The following is a 20,338-nucleotide window of genomic DNA, read 5'->3' on the forward strand; positions in this document are numbered from 1 at the left end:
CTCCACAGGACTCAGTATTAGGGCCAGTTCTGTTTAATATCTCTCTCTACCCTTGATGTGAGGATTGAGTGCACCCTCAGTAATTTTGCAGATGACACGCAGTTAGGTGGGAGTGTTGACCTGCTCAAGGCTTTACAGAGGGATCTGGACCAGCTGGATCGACAGGCTGAGGACAGTTGTATGAGGTTTAACAAGCCCAAGTGCCAAGCCCTACACTTGGGTTGCAACAACCCCATGCAGCGCTACAGCCTTGGGGAAGAGTGGCTGGAAAGCTGCCTGGCAGAAAAGGATCTGGGGGTGTTGACTAACAACCTGCTGAATATGAGCCAGCAGTGTGTTCAGGTGGCCAAAAAAGCCAATAGCATCTTGGCTTGTATCAGAAATAGTGTGGCCAGCAGGACTAGAGAAGTGACCATCCTCTTGTACTTGGCACTGGTGAGGCCCCACCTCTCATACTGTGTTCACTTTTGGGCCCCTCACTATAGAAGAGACATTGAGGTGCTGGAGAGAGTTAAGAGGAGGGCCACAAGGCTGGTGAGGGACCTGGAGCACATATCTTATGAGGGGTGGCTGAGGGAACTGGGGCTGTTTAGCCTGGAGAAAAAGAAGCTTAAGGGAGACCTCATTGCTCTCTACAACTATCTGAAAGGAGGTTATAGCATGGAAGGTGGTGTTCTCTTCTCCCAAGTAGCAAGTGATAGGACAAGAGGAAATGGCCTCAAGTTGTGCCAGAGAATGTTCAGATTGGATATTAAGAAACTTTTCTTCATGGAAATGGTTGTGAAGCACTGGAACAGGTTGCCCAGGGAAGTGGTGGAGTCACCATCGCCGGAGGTATTTAAAAGACATGTAGGTGAGGCTCTTAGGGACATGGTTTAGTGCTAGATTTAGGTTACCGTAGGACTTGATGATCTTGAGGGTCTCTTCCAACTACAGTGATTCTATGATTCTAAGATGTCTCTGGATCCATGATGGTGACTTTCTCTCTCTCTCTTTCTCTCTCCTCTTAAACTGAGTTAAACATTACAATAAAGTTTCGGTACTTTCCTGACATTTGGCCTCAGTTGTACCTTAATTCCAGCCTCAGTGATCACCTTAATTGTGGTCTTCCAGATTGTGAAAGAGATATTGTTTTTAAATGGGAGGTTTAATAGACTACACCTCTTAAGCCAGAATTTACTTGTGGTAAAAGTGACATTCAGAAGATGTTTGGTCCGCAGTGGTTGAAGTTATCATTCAGTCATTAAGATGTTCATGTAGAACCTACTATGTAATAATGGTAATGTTTGTTCTTGAGGAAGGGAGCAAGACAGCCTGCTCTACCTGAGCCTCCTTTGAGCAGGGAGGCTGTCCTGGGTGATCTCCAAAGGGTCCTTCCAAGCTCATCCATTCTGCAATACTATCATAAAATGTTGTGCACCATCTCTTTATTGTTAAGAGACCTCCTGGATTATTAGCAGGAGAATGGAGGCTTATGTGGCTGGAATCACCACAGGGTCAGTGGGGGGACCAGAAACTAACAGGTAAGTATCTGTACTCAAAGTGGCAGTAATTGGTGAGGGCCTGTTGGGAGATAACAGCAGCTAAGGCAAAAGGTGAAGCATGGAATAAGCAGCCAACAGTTCAATGGTGAAGTTTAATCACCTAGATCAGCCTATTTAAACATCATCTAAAAGGTAATGTTGTTCTTTAGCAGTTTGAGAAAGCTACAGTCTTCACAGGAAAATTCAGCCTTTTTAGATACTTTTTCTTCTATCTTCTGTTAATCTAATTTTTCCTGGGTAATTTTGATTTCTCTTCCTGACAATTAATCCCAGAATTACAGGAGCTTTTGGATTGGAGGGGATATCCAGAGGTTTCTAGTACAACCTCTTCCTTAAATCAGGGTTTTGTCTAGCCTGGTCTTCAAAATCTCCAAAGACAGCTTGTCTGGGAAACCGCTTTCAAGTTTAACTATCCTCATAGTGATTTTTTTTTATTTTTTTCTATTTCTCCTTCCTTTCTGTCCCATAGAAATCTCCCATTATTGACTTTATGACCATTCTATTTCATGCTCCTGCTGTTTGCCTCACTAAAGAGGTTCTACTTTTTGCAGATGACCCCCTTATAAAAGTTGAAGTCTGCTATTAGGTCCCCCTGAAGCTATCCCTTCTCCAGGCTGAACTATTACAGTTCCGTCAGCTTCCCCTTGTATGACATGTTCTCGAGACCCTCTACCGTTCTGGTGTCCTCTGTTGGACTTGATCAAGTTTATCAGTATCCTTCTTATGTTGTTGCACCCAAAATTGTATGCACTATGCTAGACTGGTTCTAAAAAGTATCACCTAAAGAGGAACAATCCCTCAGTGTAACGGCCTGTTAATGCATCCCAATATGCTGTTAATTCTCATGAGAGACAGGGCACACTGGTGGCTCATGTTTAGCCTACTCTCCTCAAGAATTCATAAAATATTTTCACCAGACCTGCTTTCCAGCTAGTCGGTCACACCCCATCTTGTACCATTGAAGGAAGTTAAGTCTGTTCCAGATGCAGAACTTTGTACTTGCTGAATTTTAATCCTGCAGTCTGTTTAGGTCCCTCCTAATGACAGCTTCATCCTCAGGCATATAGGCTGGATTCCCAGTTTGGTGTTGTCCACAGACTTATTTCTGTATGTCCAACTCATTGACAAGGATATTAAACAGGTCCCAGGGAAAACTGTTGAAGAACTTCATGTGGTCACCAGCCTTCACACAGAATATGACCCATTAACCAGTACTCTTTCAGACCAACAATCTAGCTAATATTTCACCCACTCGGTGCTTCACTTTTCCAGGCCATAATGTCCTAATGTGAGGCAACAACATCATGGTAGACTGTATCAAAAGCCTTGCTAAAGTCCAAGTGCACAACATTCACCACATTCCTTGCATCCACAAAGCCAGTCATTTTACCATAGAAGACAATCAGGTTGGTCCACCCTGATTTACCTTTCGTAAGACATGTTCTTCTCCTTCATGTGTTCACAAATGGCATGGGTGGTGTTCCATGTTTCTCTCAGGGAACAACATGAGGCTGTAGTTCCCTGAATTATCTTTCTCACTGTTTGCAAAGGCAGGTGGAATATTTACTGTTCTCCAGTACTGGGGGATTCTCCTGGTCACCGTGATCTTGCAGAGCTAATAGAGAGGTAGAAGCCTTGCAATGGGATCAACAGGCTCTTTCAGCACCCTCAGATGCAGCCAGTCTAGTCCACAGACCTACAGGATTGATACAGCTTTATTGCTCTGGAACGGAACTGAGCAACTACTGGAAATATTCATTCTCAGCTTTGCTGTTTGTAAACACTATTATGACCAGTCTCAAACTAGAATCATTAAGTCATACATTTGCCTACTTTGTGCTTTACTACTGTTCATGAAAATATTCTGTTTTCCTGGGTTTCCAACCATTTCCCTGTTTATACCATTACCATTAATTTGCTTATGCTAACCGATACCTTTTCATTGTTAGAAATCCTAAAGGACACAATAAACTTCTTTTACCTGAAATGTTTTGGGTACTTTTTCCTGTCAAAAGGTCACAGACAGATTCTCTTCCATGACTTGTTTTAGCTAGGAAATACATGCTTCCGGAAGCCAGATCTCCAGTTCACCTATGGGCATGTAATGCTTTTGTTTGTATGAAAACTCTGAGGACTAATGCATGTAAAGCTAACAGAAGGAATCTTTTAAATGCTATTTCTAGTTCCCCTTGAGTCATTCTCTGACATTCTGTGGTTTGATCACAGTTCGCTGACCACAATGCTAACAAAAACCTAGACTTCTAAGGGTTTTGAAGCAGTGGTACAGACTGCCTAGGGAAGTGGTGGAGTCACCACTCCTAGAGGTGTTTAAAAGACATGCAGATGAGACTCTTATGGATGATAAGAGAAACAAAAATCTTTTTAAAACCTACACATAATGTAGCAAGACTAGGCCTAATGTAGCAAGACTAGACAAAATGTAACAGAAACCTAAGAGAGAAACAGTAGCTCTATAGAAACGGACCCGGGGCAAAGCGTGATGTCCTTGTTTTACAAGTTGGGAAAGTGGAATGTTCCACTAAATGAAGAAGGAGCTACATGGCTTTTTCTGAGTAGCAGCACAAAATGACAATATGCATGCTCAAGAAATTAGGTCAAGAAGCTGACACCGGGAGGGGGGCGGGGCGGGAGCGGGGAGGGACAGCACCAGGCTGCGGAGAACCCCAGGTACCAGTAGAGCCCCCGATGAAGACTCTGGAATACCAAAGACGGACTTCCAGCAAAGAGCAGGGTTATGGAAATAATTTATGTTTAATGCATTAACTAAGCAGTAGAGACAAATTAGTATTCAATAGGAATATGTAATAAATACCAAGAAATGCGAATCATACACATGCTCAATTAGAGGAACAATCCTGTGAGTGACCAGCACACTCCAACAAAAGTGCCAGCTTTTTAACACTTTCAAAACAGTGTTAAGGAGTCTTTTTGCTGACTTTTCGGTATTAGGGACATTGTTTAGTGCTAGATTTAGGTTACATTGGACTTGATGATCTTAAAGGTCTCTTTCAACCAAAATTTTCTTTGATTCTATGATTATAATATCAAGTGCTGCAGTTCAGACAAGCCACTTATATGTACTTATTTATGATCTTAGATACTCTAATCACTCAATCTAGTCTACTCAATTGTGATCTTAGATATTCTGGCCAATGGCTAAGCTAATATTTTAGAAATGTCAGTTAAAGGCTAACACACTCTTTAATGGCACTGCCAAAGGCATTAGAACTGATGTTTGGGTAATGAGGTTGAAAAGAGAGCAAACCATTGCCTTGGCCCTCCAAGGGTCAAAATAGTCTTGTCACAATGAGTGTATGAAAGTAGATTGTTTGAGTAGGCATGGCCATATCATCTTGCTTCAGGTATCATCTTCTTAAGAATATCTATAGTAAGAGAAAACCAAAACCTATAGATGTTGGCCTTAATGGTTTTCTTGATCTGCAGTGTTTGGCTCTGGACGTACTAGGAACAACAACAACAACAAACGGCCATTCAGTTTATAATTTCATGCACATTCTAACAGTTTGTTGCTTTTGCTTCTGGCTACTTGAACCCTATTCCAAAAGTCAGGCAGGCAGCCCCATTACTTTCTAGAATATATCACTACAGTTTAGCCCTATAGCCAAGGCCCATGCGAAGTCATTTGTGGTTAAACTGAAAATAAAATTTAAATTTCTGACAGACAAGATGCATCCATTTAACTGCACAACCCTTGAAGTCAAATTGAGCAAATCTACAGTCCTGGCATATTTTCTATTAACACAGCCTTACTTCCTGAATAACACAGCTCTTAGAGCTAAGCACATATCCTGAAGTCTAGGTACACAATAAAGGCTCAGTAGTTTGTTGGACAAGGAAGACATATAGCTCTGTGCTGTGTCAGAGACAGTCCATTTCCAGTTCCATTCTTAGTCAAGGTGGAACGCTATCTTGTGGCTCATTCCTTGTTGGCAAGGAGGAAAGAAAGAGGTATTTTAAAGCATTGTATCAAAAATATACACATAATTGAGAACATAAAACTTGCTCTGATGTCTTAGAGTTTGGACAGGTTAATTTTCAAGTATTTGTCTCTACAACCTTGGCATTCAGCCACTTGATGTGAAGTTAAATTTGGCATGGCCTTCCCAAGCTTTATGCATGCTCCTTGACCTAAGACCTCCCACGTTTCAACATTTAGGAAGCAAAAATTTTAATTTAATCAGCTGGGGTGTTTGAGTTTGTCATTGATTTGTGTGTCTTGCCACCAGTGCTCCCAGCTCCTATTCAAGTTTCTCCGTCCATCTGTTAAAAAGACACCTGTGTGCTTTTGAGGAAAACTCTGAAACACAAGACAGCTGGGACCACTGGAGAGCCATACCCCACCAAAAAGTACCTCAAATTCATTAAACCTCATCTTGATCACAAGTTCAGCTGATTTCTCAAGGTTGGGCACCCCCCCGGACCCGGATATCATCCTGTGGCCCTTCGGTCCGGGCTCCCAGGACGGCCGGAGGCTGCCAAGCACAGCGAACACCGCGGCCGGCTCCCACCCGTCCACGGCACGTGTGCGCGGCGAGGGCCGGGGGGCGCGCATGGGCCAGCCCGGCTCCTCGGGGAGGGGGAGCCTGAGTCGTGCCCGGGTGAGAGCCCCATGCGCATGCGCCCTGAGGACGGCGCCCCCGCTCGGCTCCGCTCGGGCCGCGGTCGGCTATTTCCGCCTCTTTGTTTTAAACTCTGGGACGACCCTTTTAATTTTATCTTCCCTGCCTTTTCTCTTTTTTGTTTTTGGTGTGTCTTTGTTTGGTTTTGGCTTTGTTTTGTTTTAATTTTTTGGCTGGAGAACGGAAAGAGGGACTGGTGTTTTCCTCTGTCTCGCGTTACCACACTCGCGTCCTCTGCGTTTTCTCTGTGGTGGCGGCCGGGGAGGGACGGGCCGTGGAGCGGAGGATCGGTAGCAAGGAGGAAAATACCCCGCCAGCCCCGAGAGAAGATCGCGTCCCTCCCCCGCCAACGGACACGGCGTCGCCTCTCCCCGGTCAGGTCAGTTCGGGTCCGCGGCGTGGCATGGGGATCCGCCGGTGTCAGGACCGAGGTCTCGGCCTTCCCTCGCTCCACTATCGCGGCCACGGGCTGTGTGAGGCCAGACGAGTGTCCTGGGGGCGGGGCAGATCTGCCACCCCCCTTCGATCTATGTGCTGTGGGGGGCTGTGGAGGGCCTCCCGTGTGCTTGGGTGCGGGGCCGTTTCTGCTCCAAGGTGGTGGGGGCTGCGGAGGAGCGGGCCTTTTGCCCCCCAGGTGTCCGGGATTTGGGGAAGGAGGGCTGTGCTTGAACTTTCCGTGCTGCTACAAACACGCTGTATGTTTGGGGGGTGGGGGATGTTTCATGTGGGGCTTCCCCTCTCCAAACACCCCTCCCGAAGCAGGGGGGTCTTCTATGGGTCAGCGGAGCGGCTGTGCTTGTCCTTCTCAGCTACCCCTCCTCGCCTTAGGGGAAGGTGGCTCTTCTGGGGGAAAGGAAACTCTTGACATCCCTCACTCCACCCCTTCCTACCTTGTGGTGTGGAGGAGCCTGGGGCAGCTCAGCTGCGGACAAGGCAGTCCTGCCTGTGGGGGCTGGCGTAGGTGGAGCTGTTCAGAGTTGTCCCTGGATTCTTCCCCCGCTTCAGGTGTGAGTTTGCAGGACTCCAAAACCCCACGGTTTTGGGAGTAGGGGTCGCTTTGAGGGGTGGGTGGTGGTGGAGATAACTTGCTGGAAAGGGTATAGACATGGCCCTCATGTGTATGACGTCGGCTGCACGGGTATGTGTCTTCAGTGCTGTGTATCTAAGTGGCATATGGGATTTTAAGTCTTGTGAGAAATAGGAAAAGAAGTGATACTTGCAGGTGTAGAACGCTTGTGGTTTGAGTTGGTTTAAGGTCTAAGGATATATGTACACACACACATATACATGTATACATATATATATTTGATATTACAAAATTCTGATTGTTTACTCATCCACTAGGTTTTAGTGAGTTGTGGTGCTGTCAGATTTGGTCTCTTTTAGTCTGAAAGTGTCAGGTATTACTTCAGAGTGTCCTGTGTGGAAAATTTAGCATGTCCTGACATTAGTAAGGCTCACAGGAAGTTTGATTATTATAGTTTATTAAGTACTTGGATGTTCTTTTGTTACTTCATGTTTGGTTTTGTTGTTGTTGGTTTGTTTCTTTGTAATTTTACGAAAGTATCACTCTATGTACGCTTTGTGTCAAATCTGTTTAGGTGTTTCCTACCTTCTGTATGAAATACATGCCTCTGAGAAAACAGTTCAAGAAATTCTGGTTTATTATCTCTATATGACCCGGAATGTTCTTCTGGAAGTATTTTGTTTGGTATTTTTAAAAGTAATCCTACATAATTATCTTCCAGAGTTTTACAAAATAATTAAATATATGGATGAAAAGGTTTGAATTGCAAAGTTGAGATGAACCTTATGTTTAAGAAGCATCCTATGTATATATCTTCCATTGTAATTTGGTTTTCTTTATACCACACGGATAACTAGGCATACTAGGCATATGCTAAATATGTTGTTATGGTCTTTTTAATACTAGGTAGTGTGCTTTTTAAAAATTATTATGTACTATTTTTAGGTACTACACTTATGAATTTTGTATTAATTCTTTTAGTGGCAGATCAGATAAGAATCTGAACTGTGATACTTATCATGTATTTCATAAAGATGCTCTGCAATTTGTAAAATTCTTTAGTTGGTGACAGAGTGAATAGAAATAGAAACCTTGTACCGTTCCAGTAGCTTTACTATTTCAGTTTAAGTTGTACTAGTAGATACTTTATAATGTTGTTCAGAGAACCTGTGCAGAACTGAAGGTACTTGGTGAGATCATGTAGGCTGCATCTGAAAAGTGTCAGGTGGTTTTCTAGAGAGATGCATAAGGGTACCACAACAGAAAGCTTGGAAATAAATTGTAAAGCGTTTTGTAAGCCACTTTTTGAGGAAATTCTGTTTGAATTCTTTTTGTGAGCCGATCTAGCCAGCTTGAGCTTGTTACTTTGCTGTCACCGTAGAAAATCTAGACTGAACACTTGCAAATGTTGTGTTAAAGCTGGCTTAAAGTTTGTGATTATGCTAGCCTAATACTAATGCCTAGAATGGCAGAAATTAACTACCATGATATGGAAGACTTCAGCTGCTAAGAAACTGTAAAGTGTAGCTTCTAGTTGCTCCAGCTGCCAAACCTACTGTTACTTCACCTGACTACCTACATGATTTAGAGGAAGTAGTCTCTAAGCTTTATATTTGAGATATTGGTAAGCCTTCTTACTAAGGACCTTTGTATATTTGCTTTAATAACTTCCATTTCTTTTTTCCAATGTGACTGTTTAATCTAGGTGGCCTTTGAAGCCTTTGTCAGGTAATCATCTCCCAGGACTGAAATAATTCTATATTAGATTTCTGAACTTTCTGGGAAACTCTGTAAGAAGCAGAAGCATTTTCATTGAAGGTCTAAGCTAGGTATGACCTACAAAGTAGATGTGGATACAATGCTTTGAAATCATGCATGTTGATATTGTTTCACTTTTCAACTACTGTGTTATGAGATGATACCAGCTTACAGAAAGAGTAATGAGACCTTGTATGTTATAAACCAAACATTTTCTCTCTGTTTTGGATCTACTGTCTTAATTTGTACACATGTGGAAGCAGAATTATTAAATGGAAGCTTGTTTGGATAATGGTGTTTGGAGATGCAATGAATTTAGAACTGCTGGCATTCCTGAGAGTTTAGTAGTTTAAACTCTGTTGTCTTTTTGTCATTGCTAGTAAGGGTGTTTAACAATGGTTGAAACTACTCCAATTTGCTAGGTTAGATATGATGTAACATTTAAAGGAAATATGGAGAAAACCTTTTTAGGGCAGTTTGATTGGAGTAGGTTAAAAGTCAGGCAGAAGCGGTTCATGCCTCTTAGCTTATACTAGACTTGTTTTGGAGCTATGTCTTGAAGTAAAATTATAGTTGTTTATTCCTTGCACCTCCCTTTTTAAAATACAAGCTTGGTCTACTAGACTGTAAGTTTATCTAATATGTGGAATTCATAAATGCAATAAAAAGGAAGAGAGAAATGGGTTGTTCTGTGTTAAAAGCACTCTTTGCTATTGTGATATGTAACTGAAGACACACTGTTAATAGTGGTTTGTTCTATAATTGCTCTGAAGATCCAAGAAAAAACTTGGTGGTTATATCTGAATTAGATATTCTCAGGTTAATTTTACTGAATAAGTCAACAGACTATGAAAATGAGTGATGCGAACTAGTCAGTATGTGAGAATTAGTGAAACTGAAAGCCTTACTTGCTATTGAAAGTTTGATTGAATTTTGCTACTGCAGAAACCTGAAGTCTTGCAATGGTATTGCAGAGCCAGCATTGTAGGAAGAAATAAAACTGCATTGTGCTGATTAATGATACTCTTTCCCCTTTTTCTTTTCTTCCTTATTTTTTTTTTCCTTAATCAGAAACACTGCTTTATGTTAGTATAAACTTCATACTATACATAAGAACTTAAGGGTCTTTTTATTCATTTGTAAAACATAGCACATGTTCAAAAGTAGGGAGTAGTACAGATCATTCAAAAGTAGGGGGAATGATGAAGTGTGGTGAGCTCAAGTTATTAATACTTGTTCTTTGTGCCAAAAAGATGACTGCTCTCACAGTTATGACTGTCTCTTTATCAAATCACAATTTTGACAGAGCCGGTGGGGGAAATTGTTGAGTGGTTGGGGGGAAGAACTGGAGATAACTGAAATGTGTGTTGGCTTTACTATGATGCAGGGTAAGATTGTAAGGAAGAAATGTGCAAGTGTAAGAAAACCAAGCTTGTTTGTAGTTTTGCTGCTAGTGGAAGAACTTACTTAAACTAGCTCTACAATTGTTTTCCATCTCTGTGAAGTGACAAGGAGACTTATTGTTATCCCTACAGACATACATTTAGGTTAATATTAACAGATAACTATTTTGTGTTCTGAGCCTGTGACTGACTATAACTTAGAAATTTTTATACATTCAAAGGGCTTGTGTTTTGGCAGCAATAAGAATTCTTCTCGTTTGAAACTGAGGCTATCCTTACTGTCAGAAAGTGAAGAAGTCTGTGCCTTGTGAATAGCATAAATTCATTTTGATTTAAGGTAGGAAGCATTCTTTGTAGGTGGTGTGTGGGTGAGAGTGTGCTGTGCAGTATTTGCTTAGTTAAGAAAGTGTTTTTTGTTTTGTTTTGTTTTGTTTTTCTGGTTGCTACAATGAGTATCATTTTATTGGCTGACTTGCAAGTGGCTGTCTTTGTCAACTTTTTCAGCTTTAGTTAAGAACTTTCTTTTCACTCTGCATAACCTAACAGTGAGTGTATGATACTTTCTTTAGTTGATTATAACATAGTCGTTGTGATGTTACTGAATATAATAGAAATCTTTTGTGCATTATGTGTGGTGTTATGCCAGAAGAGTTCATCTCTGCTACTTTATCTTGCAGTGGGCATGCAAATATAATGTTTGTAACCATAAATGTTGTGTATTCATGAAAATATGTAAGCATTGCCAGTGCAGTGTTTGCTGATTTTTCAAGTAATGTGTTGTGCTTTACAGCTTTTTCTAGTTTGTCACCTGAAAGAACAAGCTGAAAGGTACAGTACAGCTCACTAATATATTCTTTAATTCTGAGTAATTGTCTCTGACATTTCTTGTTGTACCTGAACTATTGAAGTAAACAGATTAGCAAAATGACAGCTATGGGTCAGTTGATCACTTAGTTGAAGGACATTGCCAAATTTATTTAAACTTACTAGACAAAATGTTTATTTTTATTGTAACGAATTTATCATACTGAGCAGTGGCAATCAGCAGAATCTATTTGGGGAATGGGATTTTTTTTTTTTTTTTTTAAATTAGTGGCATTCTTTGTTCATTCAAGGTGACTTATCTCAAAAATCATTTAGACATAAACACATTTGGAAGTTAAAGTTGTGTCCTGGGTGAAAATGGACTGGGATCTTAACACCTATGTTTTGGATTATTGTATTTCATACTATTTCACTGTGACAATAACTGGGTGTTTTTTAATTTTTTTTTTTCCTAAAATATAGAGCATGTTCTAGACACGAGGACTCCGATCTTGATTTGAGGATTCAAAATAAGCAAGAGGTAAGGGATTTTTTTGTGAGCTTGTCTAAGTACCTAAAATGCACACTGCTGAAAATACATATGCCCTTGTTTCTAAATGAATTTTTAATATTTCAAACCCTGAATTTTATTAAATCTGTTAAAGATACTTTTAATACTATTTCCTCACTTTAAGAGATTGCTAACTCACTGTAATAGCATCAATCTTCTTAATGCTTGAAATGCTTTTCTTTCCATTTTTGAATTATTTCTTTCTTCTAAGGTGTGGAGCCCAAACTGGTGTACAGTGTTTGCCTGATCAGTTCTGTCCACACTTATGCAAGGTCCCTAGCTGCTGTGCCACAGGAAGCGATTCTCTTAAGTCTTTCTTGCTTTAGCATTGTACTAGCTGGTACTTTACGTACTTTTTCCTGAATCTTCTTCAGGGAAAAGCACACACAACATCACCACTTGTGAAATGTGCACTTGGAATTTCTTATCCATCAGTGCAAGTTGCTCTTCTCTGCAAAAATCTGAAGTTGTGGAAAGTTTTTTTGTGTTGGTGTGGAAACAATGTAGTAAAAATACTCTGTGAGTGAAATCTGTCAGGTTTAGAGATATACATTTACCATTTTTGGGAACAGCTGCATGGATTTATTTCATTTGTTGAATAAAATAAGTAACTAAACTGCCTTTTCCTTTAGCAGTTTCTTTATTGCAAAGCAGCCTTGAATCTTAAATCTATTTATGCTTGAAGACTGTGCTTTTTTCTTGGGTTGTCATGATGATTAGTTCACAGATGTTTAGTTAAAATCTTGGTAAAATAAAGTTATTTGATCTCTGCTTATACTGTTTTCAGACAAATTGTGAAGAGATGCCTGTTTGGTGTTTGGTTGTTTGTTTGTTTTTCCCCCTGGAAAATTCATATATGTGTTTTCCTTCCCAGTGCTCTTCTCCCAATGTATTTAATGTGTTTGGATGTGATAAACTGGCATTACCTTACCTTGAATCTGTACTTCCAGATTCTGAAGTTCATTGCTACAATCTGTGTCTTTTCCTCCAGTGAAATATAAAATCTAGTCTATTTGAAATACTGTGATAATTCCTTATTTTACCAAGATTTTCAGTCTTCTGTTGAGCAGGAACAGTTTAATTGAAAGTTGTTTTTAAATAACATCCTTGTTAATGGTAGCAATATGCTTGGTGGCACTAGAGTAAGTATTTTATTTGCATACTAATTTATTAATCTTGTGTTTCTAATCTTGTACTTCTATTTCTTGACTGGCTAGAATGAGGTAGAGATCCCTCCCAAGATCAGGTAATTCTATGGAAATTTCAGAAAATACTTTTGTTTATATTCATAAAACGCTTAACTTAAACATCTTATTTTGACAGTTGTCCACAAGAAAACTAGTCTAGATTTGTATAGTCTTATATCTGAAGTAGCATAAATGGCACTGGACCAGATAAAAAGCCATCTGGGTGGAGCTAATTTTCTTCAGTTCACTTTTTTGCATATGAGATTCTTTCAAGATTTGACCCAAGTTACCAGAAGTAGTCTGTGTATGTTTATCGACATGGTATTAAGTGAATCTTGGCACTTGTGACTATCTTTGAAATATGTAGGTGCAAAAGGTACTGTATTAGTTGCAGTAATTTTTAATTAACCTTTTTAGGCATAATCTAAGATGCTACCACCAGAATTTATCAGGAATGTTTGCTCTTATCTGCAGAAGTTATTAAAATTATGTAAGGTTATAGTGTCCAGATGATAATAGCTCATGGGATGCACGATTATGATTTTATGACTAGAAATGCTTTGAATTTGGACAAAGTGTTAGAGAGAGGATAACACCTTGTTCTGTTTTCATTTTGTTTGGACAAAATGGCCTTTTTTACTTTTTACTGAAATTATCCTTGAAATGGGACACAAATAGGTGTAGGCCTAACTCTGTATATAAGCCACTTTGTGATCAATTATATAAATGGATTATGGTCTTCAAATGAAATATTTTGGTACTTCTCTTTGGGAAGGGAAAGTACATTCTCTCCCCATGTTTCAGTTCCTCCCTTCATCGCTCCACCACATGGGTCAAATGACTTGCTTAGTGGAACTAGAAGTAGACTTCCAAAACCACTGCTCTGTCGAGGCTTTTATTGCCCAGTCACAAGCATGAGTTGACATTGAGTTTAATTTCTTGTGATGACTGGAAAGTGTCATGGAGATTTATCTTTAGAATATGGAAACACAGAGTGTAAGGATAAGTGAAAACCTTCCAGATTGCTCTTCTGTAGCCTCGATTAATAGGCCTGATGTAACTGTAAGATATATTCACTGGAAGAGTGAAGACAAAATGAGCTGTTTTAGCTTCTCTGGATTCATTAGCTACTTAATGCTTCCTGTGTTAAGTTATCATCCATTATTGCCATCTGCAGACATTGAAATTTTAGCATGCAAATGGAAAAAAATTCAGGTCTCTCTTTTCCCAGCTTGAATCCAAAATGAAAAGAATGAACTTTTTTCCCCTGAAATACTTTGCTAGTGCTCATGATTGAAGAGAACTACACTACTGATTTTATTTTTTATTAGGGCTATTACAGTATTTCATCTGTCTGTTAGTGCTGGTTTGATTTACTTCAAGTTTGAAAGAGATAACAGCTTAGCTGTTGATTTTCTGTTTCAACTTTATTTTCACCAACATTCTTCCCTTTCCTATAAAAGCTGATATCTGCCTTGTTTTAAGGGAATCTGAGGAGTTTAGTGCTAAGACTTAAGTGCAGAGTGTGTATTCAACTCATTTATGGGCTAAAACTAAACTCCCCCAGAGGCTGTAGAGTATCATTACCGTGACTGGATAAGGAAGAGCAATTTAACTTTTGTACTATTCAAAGATATGTTTTCTATACTTGTGACTTTAGAGAGACAGACCTTGAGCATGTGACAAAATGACTATGTGCAGGCCTGGAAAGGGAAACTTCTTTTGAGTAGGCAGGTAATTTCTCTTGCTAACTGGAATATGTACTGTAGCAGGTGCTAAATTGTAGTAAGGGAAACTGGTAGTTGCTTACGTTGTCTAAGATTCAGTTAAGCTGTTGGTATTTGGCAATTTAGAGAACATTTTCATGGCTACTCCTTATTAAAGTGTAAGTATTACTGAACATAAGAAGGGAAATTCATACTGTCATTTGGGTGATCTGTTCTTAGACCATACATTAGTAAGCACTTGAGATATATGGCTGACAGACAAGTTCGTTGATCTAGCTCTTATTCTATCTGCTTGTTTTCCTGAAGAGTTTCCCCTTGCTCTTCTGCTACATTGAGCCTGTATGGGCATAAAGCTACCTTCATCAGTGGTTTGTACTAATATTCTGTACTGTTAAAATAAACACCTGATGTGTAAGGAATTTTTGCTTTGAGGTGGCCTTCTCCAGAAAAAGGTGTGGGCAGTTAGAACCAGTAATTTCTAACACTGCAGAAATGAAGCTGTCAAAGCCCTTATATAAGTGAAACTAGTATCGTGGTAAGATTATTTTGTTTCCCTAACAAGTTAGACCTTTCAGCTCATGCCTGTTGCTCAGCAAATTTTCTCTGTTATAATGGAACAGCGAAAGTCAGGTCACAGGTGTCACAGAGGCACCCCGGAATTGGTTTAGGCAGGTGATAAGCTCCAAACCAACTTTAATCATAACTCTTCAATGGAAAACCAGCTAGAAGCAAGTTTATCCAAAATTATTCAGCACACTGACAATGTTATAAAATAGGCTGCCCAGGGGACTTGTGGAGTCTCCTGCTCTGGAGACATTGAAAACCCTCCTGGACGCCTTCCTGTGTAACCTCATCTAGGTGTTTCTGCTCCGGCAGGCGTATTGGACTAGATGATCTTTTGAGGTCCCTTCCAATCCCTAACATTCTCTGATTCTGTGATACCGGTTAGGAGTTCAGTTACCACACAGCTGATTCAGAATCAAGTGATCAGATCCCAAAACTCTAGAGTGATGATTCAAAATGCACGTCTTCCCCCTCTTACAAAGTGAGGACCCTTAAGGGTACCCAGAAGGTCATTTACTAATAAGGCAAGGTATCTCAGTTCTCAAGGAACTTTCCTTGAGGGCCAGCCTAAGGAGGAGAATCTTCAGCTGCAGACCCGCTGCTCCAAGGAAGGCAAACTCAAAATAGGGTCTCCAGCAGGCTCTGTTTATACCGTAGTTGATTCTGAGCTGTGGTTATTTATGGTAGTGGTCCAGAAACTTCTCTTAGCTGAGGTGTCTCATTAGGCAAGAGCCCTGTCTGTTGACCAGGGTGCGTGTGCGTGACCATAGTGGTCTATTGGTCTAGCAGTTTCTGGTGGATGATGGGGCTGGGGGAAATGCATCTACTGCAGCAGGTCATAGGAGTGATTAGGTCACAGCCAATAATTTAGTTTTATAAGTGCTGAATCCTCCAATGCTGTTGTTTTCCACTGGATTTTTCTGTCAAGGGCCTTTGTCCCTTAAACCAGTGTCATGTTGCAGTGTTAGGACTGATAGACAAGACAGTGGTGTTCTAATAGTGTTGCTCTGCTTTTTGGTCAGGGTTAGCAGAATATTGACTTTAATGCAAAGTTTAGAATGATTGAATGATGTTCTGTGTGTTCTGTGAGGTTTTCTTGAACTGTGACATGTTATTAGATTATGCAGTTTCAAAAATGTCTTAACAGTTACATTTTGGAAACCTTTCCTTACTGCAACATGACCAGTGAAACGTAAAATAAAAATAATAATAAAAAAATTGAAACAAACAACAACAACAACAAAACCCCAAAAAGCTAGACATTTAATTTCTTCACTCCCTTCCTACACACATGCAGAACACTAGATCTAATGATGATGAGGAAATGAAAATAAATGGAATGTGAGGGCTTTAAAGATATAATTCTTTCTACAAGTTTCAGTTTTCAAACACTGTTATTTTTTTGAGAATGTTGTGAACCTTTTTGAACTGGAAAGTTGGAGCATTCATCAATCATTTGCAATGGGGTTGGGTTGGAAAAGGATAATTGTTTCAGTTCTTAAAAGACAAAGGAAACCCAAACCCCATGCTCTACCTCCTTCTCCCCTCGCCCTCCCCCCCAAAAAAAAAACCAAAAAAAAAACCAAAACCACAAACCCAAAACAAAACTTAAAAAAAAAATAGTTTGGTGGTCAGCTAGACAGGTACTTGAGAATGCTGACTTCTGCATTCTGACTTGAAAATGTAGTATTTGTTTTACATGAGCACACATAGCAATTTAAGGACATTTTGGAGATACTGGGCTCATGTCACTTTCATGATTTTATTAAGCCTGCCAAAAGTGTGAGGTGAAGTCTTTCCCGTATGCAATGTGACCAGCTCCAGTACAAACATATTAAGATGAGTTCAGAAGATATGGACTACAAGACATATGGCTGGTGAAATGTAGTTATGAATGTCTTCTGTGTTTTGGTAAAAGATAACTTCTAAATTTCTGTGCTGTTTGCTGCTTCTAATGAATAAAGTTAATGCACTTAACAGTTCTTTATCTTTACAGCTTTTTAGCTATTAAGATGGCTGGGTTAGAATATCAGCAGTCTAAGGCTGCTCTTTATGTTCTTGTTCTGTTTTAGTATGGTAAAAGTGGTATGGTCAGCTTGTCAAAATAAGTCAAGAGCTGAAAAAGCTAGAATTACTGTACTAGAGGAATGTTTTTTGTGCTTATTGCATGATGGCAGGTTTTTTCCATGTCATTATAGTCTATGTCATCATAAATGGGAAAGAATTAAAAATCCCCCACATAGTAAACTAGACTCCATTCCAGTGTTTAATTTTCTTCTTGGAGAAAAACTTTCCTTTTCCTCCTCGTTTGTTCGATCTACTGATTTTCACATTCCTTTCTATTACATGTTGAACGTTCCCACTTCTTTCCTGATCCTCTCAACCATTAACCTTTATTTTAAGTGCTGTTTATGTTGTAGCCTATTTTTCAGTGGGTAAAACAGGAGAAAAGGAGAGTTCTGCTGAGCACACTTGCTTTGTGCAAGTTGATTTTTCCCTGCCTTTCTAGGGCTGACAACTGCTTAACTATTGCCGTTGATTCTGCAGAAGGCAAATGGCCCTAAGGGTTTTTTGCACAGTTGTGGAATAGAGGGCCTCACAGGGTTTTAACAGTTCAGCTGCTCTGTTGCAGGTTGATAGAAATGCCTGTTGGGCCTTCAGCATTGTGCCTGGCTGTCCACTGTCTTTCAAGGGAAATTTGTCACATGTAATGGATGATACTTGAATGGCTTACCATGAGAAATGTGTGCTGCATGAAGCCTATAGGGCTCACACTAAAGAAGAGTGGTAGAATAAGAGACGATTCTGCTTCACAACAAACACAGCCTCTCTAGTAAGTGATGATTTTCTCCTGGTATTTTGTTATGGATATTGCTTGTGGAAGGAGAGAGAGAAGATGACAGCAAACAGAAGAAGGACATTAACCTGTTGGAATGAGTCTAGAGGACGGCCACAAAGATGATCAGAGGGCTGGAGCACATGTGCTATGAAGAAAGGCTAAGAGAGTTGCAGCTGTTCAGCCTGAAGAAGACTCTGGGGAGACATTATAGCAGCCTTCAGTACCTAAAGGGTACTAGAAATCTCAGAGGGACTTTTTGCAAGGGCATGTAGTAATAGGACAGGGAGTAATGGCTTAAAACTGAAAGAGCGTAGATTTAGATTAGATATTAGGAAGAAACTATGAGGGTGGTGAGGCACTGGAACACATTCCCTGGAGAAGTTGTGGATGCCCCGTCCCTGGAAGTGTCCAAGGCCATGTTGAATGGGGCTTTGAGCAACCTGGTCTGGTGGAAGATGTCCCCTCCCATGCGAGGGGAGTTGGAATTAGATGATCTTTAGGGTCACTTTAAACCTAAACCATTCTATGCAACAAGCAGCAGTTTGGCTTGGCGGAAAGTTAGGTGACATAATTTGGGCTAAGAGCTTCTTAGTACGATATGAAAAGTTCCATGATACTGTTGTGAACAAAGTAGTTTTTAATAATATGTTTATCTTCTAAGACATTTAAGCTGAAATTTATATATGAACTATTGTACATTTCTCCCTAAAAGCACCTGAAAAGATAGAATTGGCTACTTTGGGTATTACTCTCTACTTTCATAAGCTTACTGAACTTAAGATTAATTTTGTTTTAAAAATACTTAAGTTCCTAATATTTCATCTATGTTAAAGATTCTACTAATCAAAGAAGTAGAAATGAGAATTCTTGTCTTACTGAAAACTTGAAACTTTTGACTTTAGATTTTTTCAGTCTAGGACTAATATATTTTAGTAGTTTACTTGACACAGTCCAGGGTATTTAGTGAAGAAAACGGCAAGTCCTCATAAAGGAGAAGTCAGTTGTTATTATGTTGTCTCCAAATATTAGCACTATTGTGTTCCTGCTTATTAAAAATAATCAAGCTTTTAGCAGGTAAAATGGTGTTGAATTGGGTTGGATTGTCTTGTCAGTTGGGTTGTCAGTTTTATCCATGAGAAGTAAATATGTACTGATGTGGGGGTTTATCACCTGATAAGATATTCTCTACTTGGGAGTGTTAGGGCAATGATATAATTCTATTCTAGTTTTGGACCGAGCAAGCTTCTTGAATGAGCTGAGTGTGTGCTCAGACTGGTGTGTTTGTTCAAGGAAACAGGCAAATATGCATAGCAGAGTGGGAGTTTTGGAATAGAAACATAGCAGGCCAGAACAGGATTGGCATGGGCTGTTGTCTGAGTGCTTCATTAAGCTAGTGCAGATCAAGATGCAGGTATACTAGACTTCAAAACTTGTTTGGCACCCTCCGATTCTTTACATTATGCTGATGGAAATGTAAAAATCAGTGATGTTGGAAAGTGACCGTGTGTACATTTGAATATAAAAATTAACAATGTCTTGTCAAGAAAAATGGCTCTGCCAGTGCTATTTGGTGTTGCTTAGATTTTGTCATAAATGGCATCAGTGCAGGTGATATGAGTATCTCTCTCCTCTCCTGTCATACTTGAGGGCTTAAAGCAATAATTAGTAGTTGCAACAGGTGTTTCCTATAAAACTTGGAAAATGGTCACTGTGAAAACAGATTCTGTTTCCTTTGCATTAACACCTAGTTAAAAGAAAGTTGTATGCCTTTCATAATAAAGCCAAAGTTCTCTGCTATTTGTGCTCACTATGCTTTGTACCCTCTAAACATAAAGTACATGCAGAATGCTGTCTGCTGTAAATTTAGTGGTATCCAAATTTGATAAAATGCTTAAAACCCATACAATTTTGATTTTTAAAATCAGTTGGTTTTATACTAGTGAACACTCAAAGCTAACTATTTCTTTTAGGCTCACAATGTCTAGTAGTGCAAACTCCTTTAAATTAAATAAAGTGAAATGTTCTTAGACATAATGAAAGGAGATTGCTTGGATACTTGAAAAATATGCCACAGTGGTGAAATGAAGATTTTAGATGATGAATCCTGGCCATTGCAGGTATGTTGACAAAGAATTACAGTCTATTGGAGTAAACTTCAGAGGTTATGAATGTTTTTCCTGCTGGCAGTGATTGACAAGCATAACTTTATTCCAACTGTTAATGGGTTGATGTATTATTGAAATGATTTGTATA

At 39.7% G+C, this 20,338-nt stretch overlaps 1 protein-coding gene across 5 annotated transcripts in view; it reads left to right on the forward strand.

Annotated features, from left to right (window-relative positions):
• Positions 1–6,130: 6,130 nt before the first annotated feature.
• Positions 6,131–20,338, forward strand: part of PCGF3 (polycomb group ring finger 3) — a gene marked incomplete at its 5' end in the record, with an annotated part of 53,491 nt that continues 39,283 nt past the window's right edge. For 2 of the 5 annotated variants that reach the window (XM_080363086.1, XM_080363090.1), the window contains 4 exons: positions 6,131–6,584; positions 10,615–10,730; positions 11,184–11,221; positions 11,681–11,738. Of the gene's footprint in view, positions 6,585–10,614; positions 10,731–11,183; positions 11,222–11,680; positions 11,739–20,338 lie in introns of those variants that run through there. The other 3 variants (XM_080363087.1, XM_080363088.1, XM_080363089.1) reach the window with 3 other exon arrangements.

The sequence above is a fragment of the Nesoenas mayeri genome, assembly GCF_963082525.1.
Source record: "Nesoenas mayeri genome assembly, chromosome: Z".
NCBI classification, from domain to species: Eukaryota; Metazoa; Chordata; class Aves; order Columbiformes; family Columbidae; genus Nesoenas; species Nesoenas mayeri.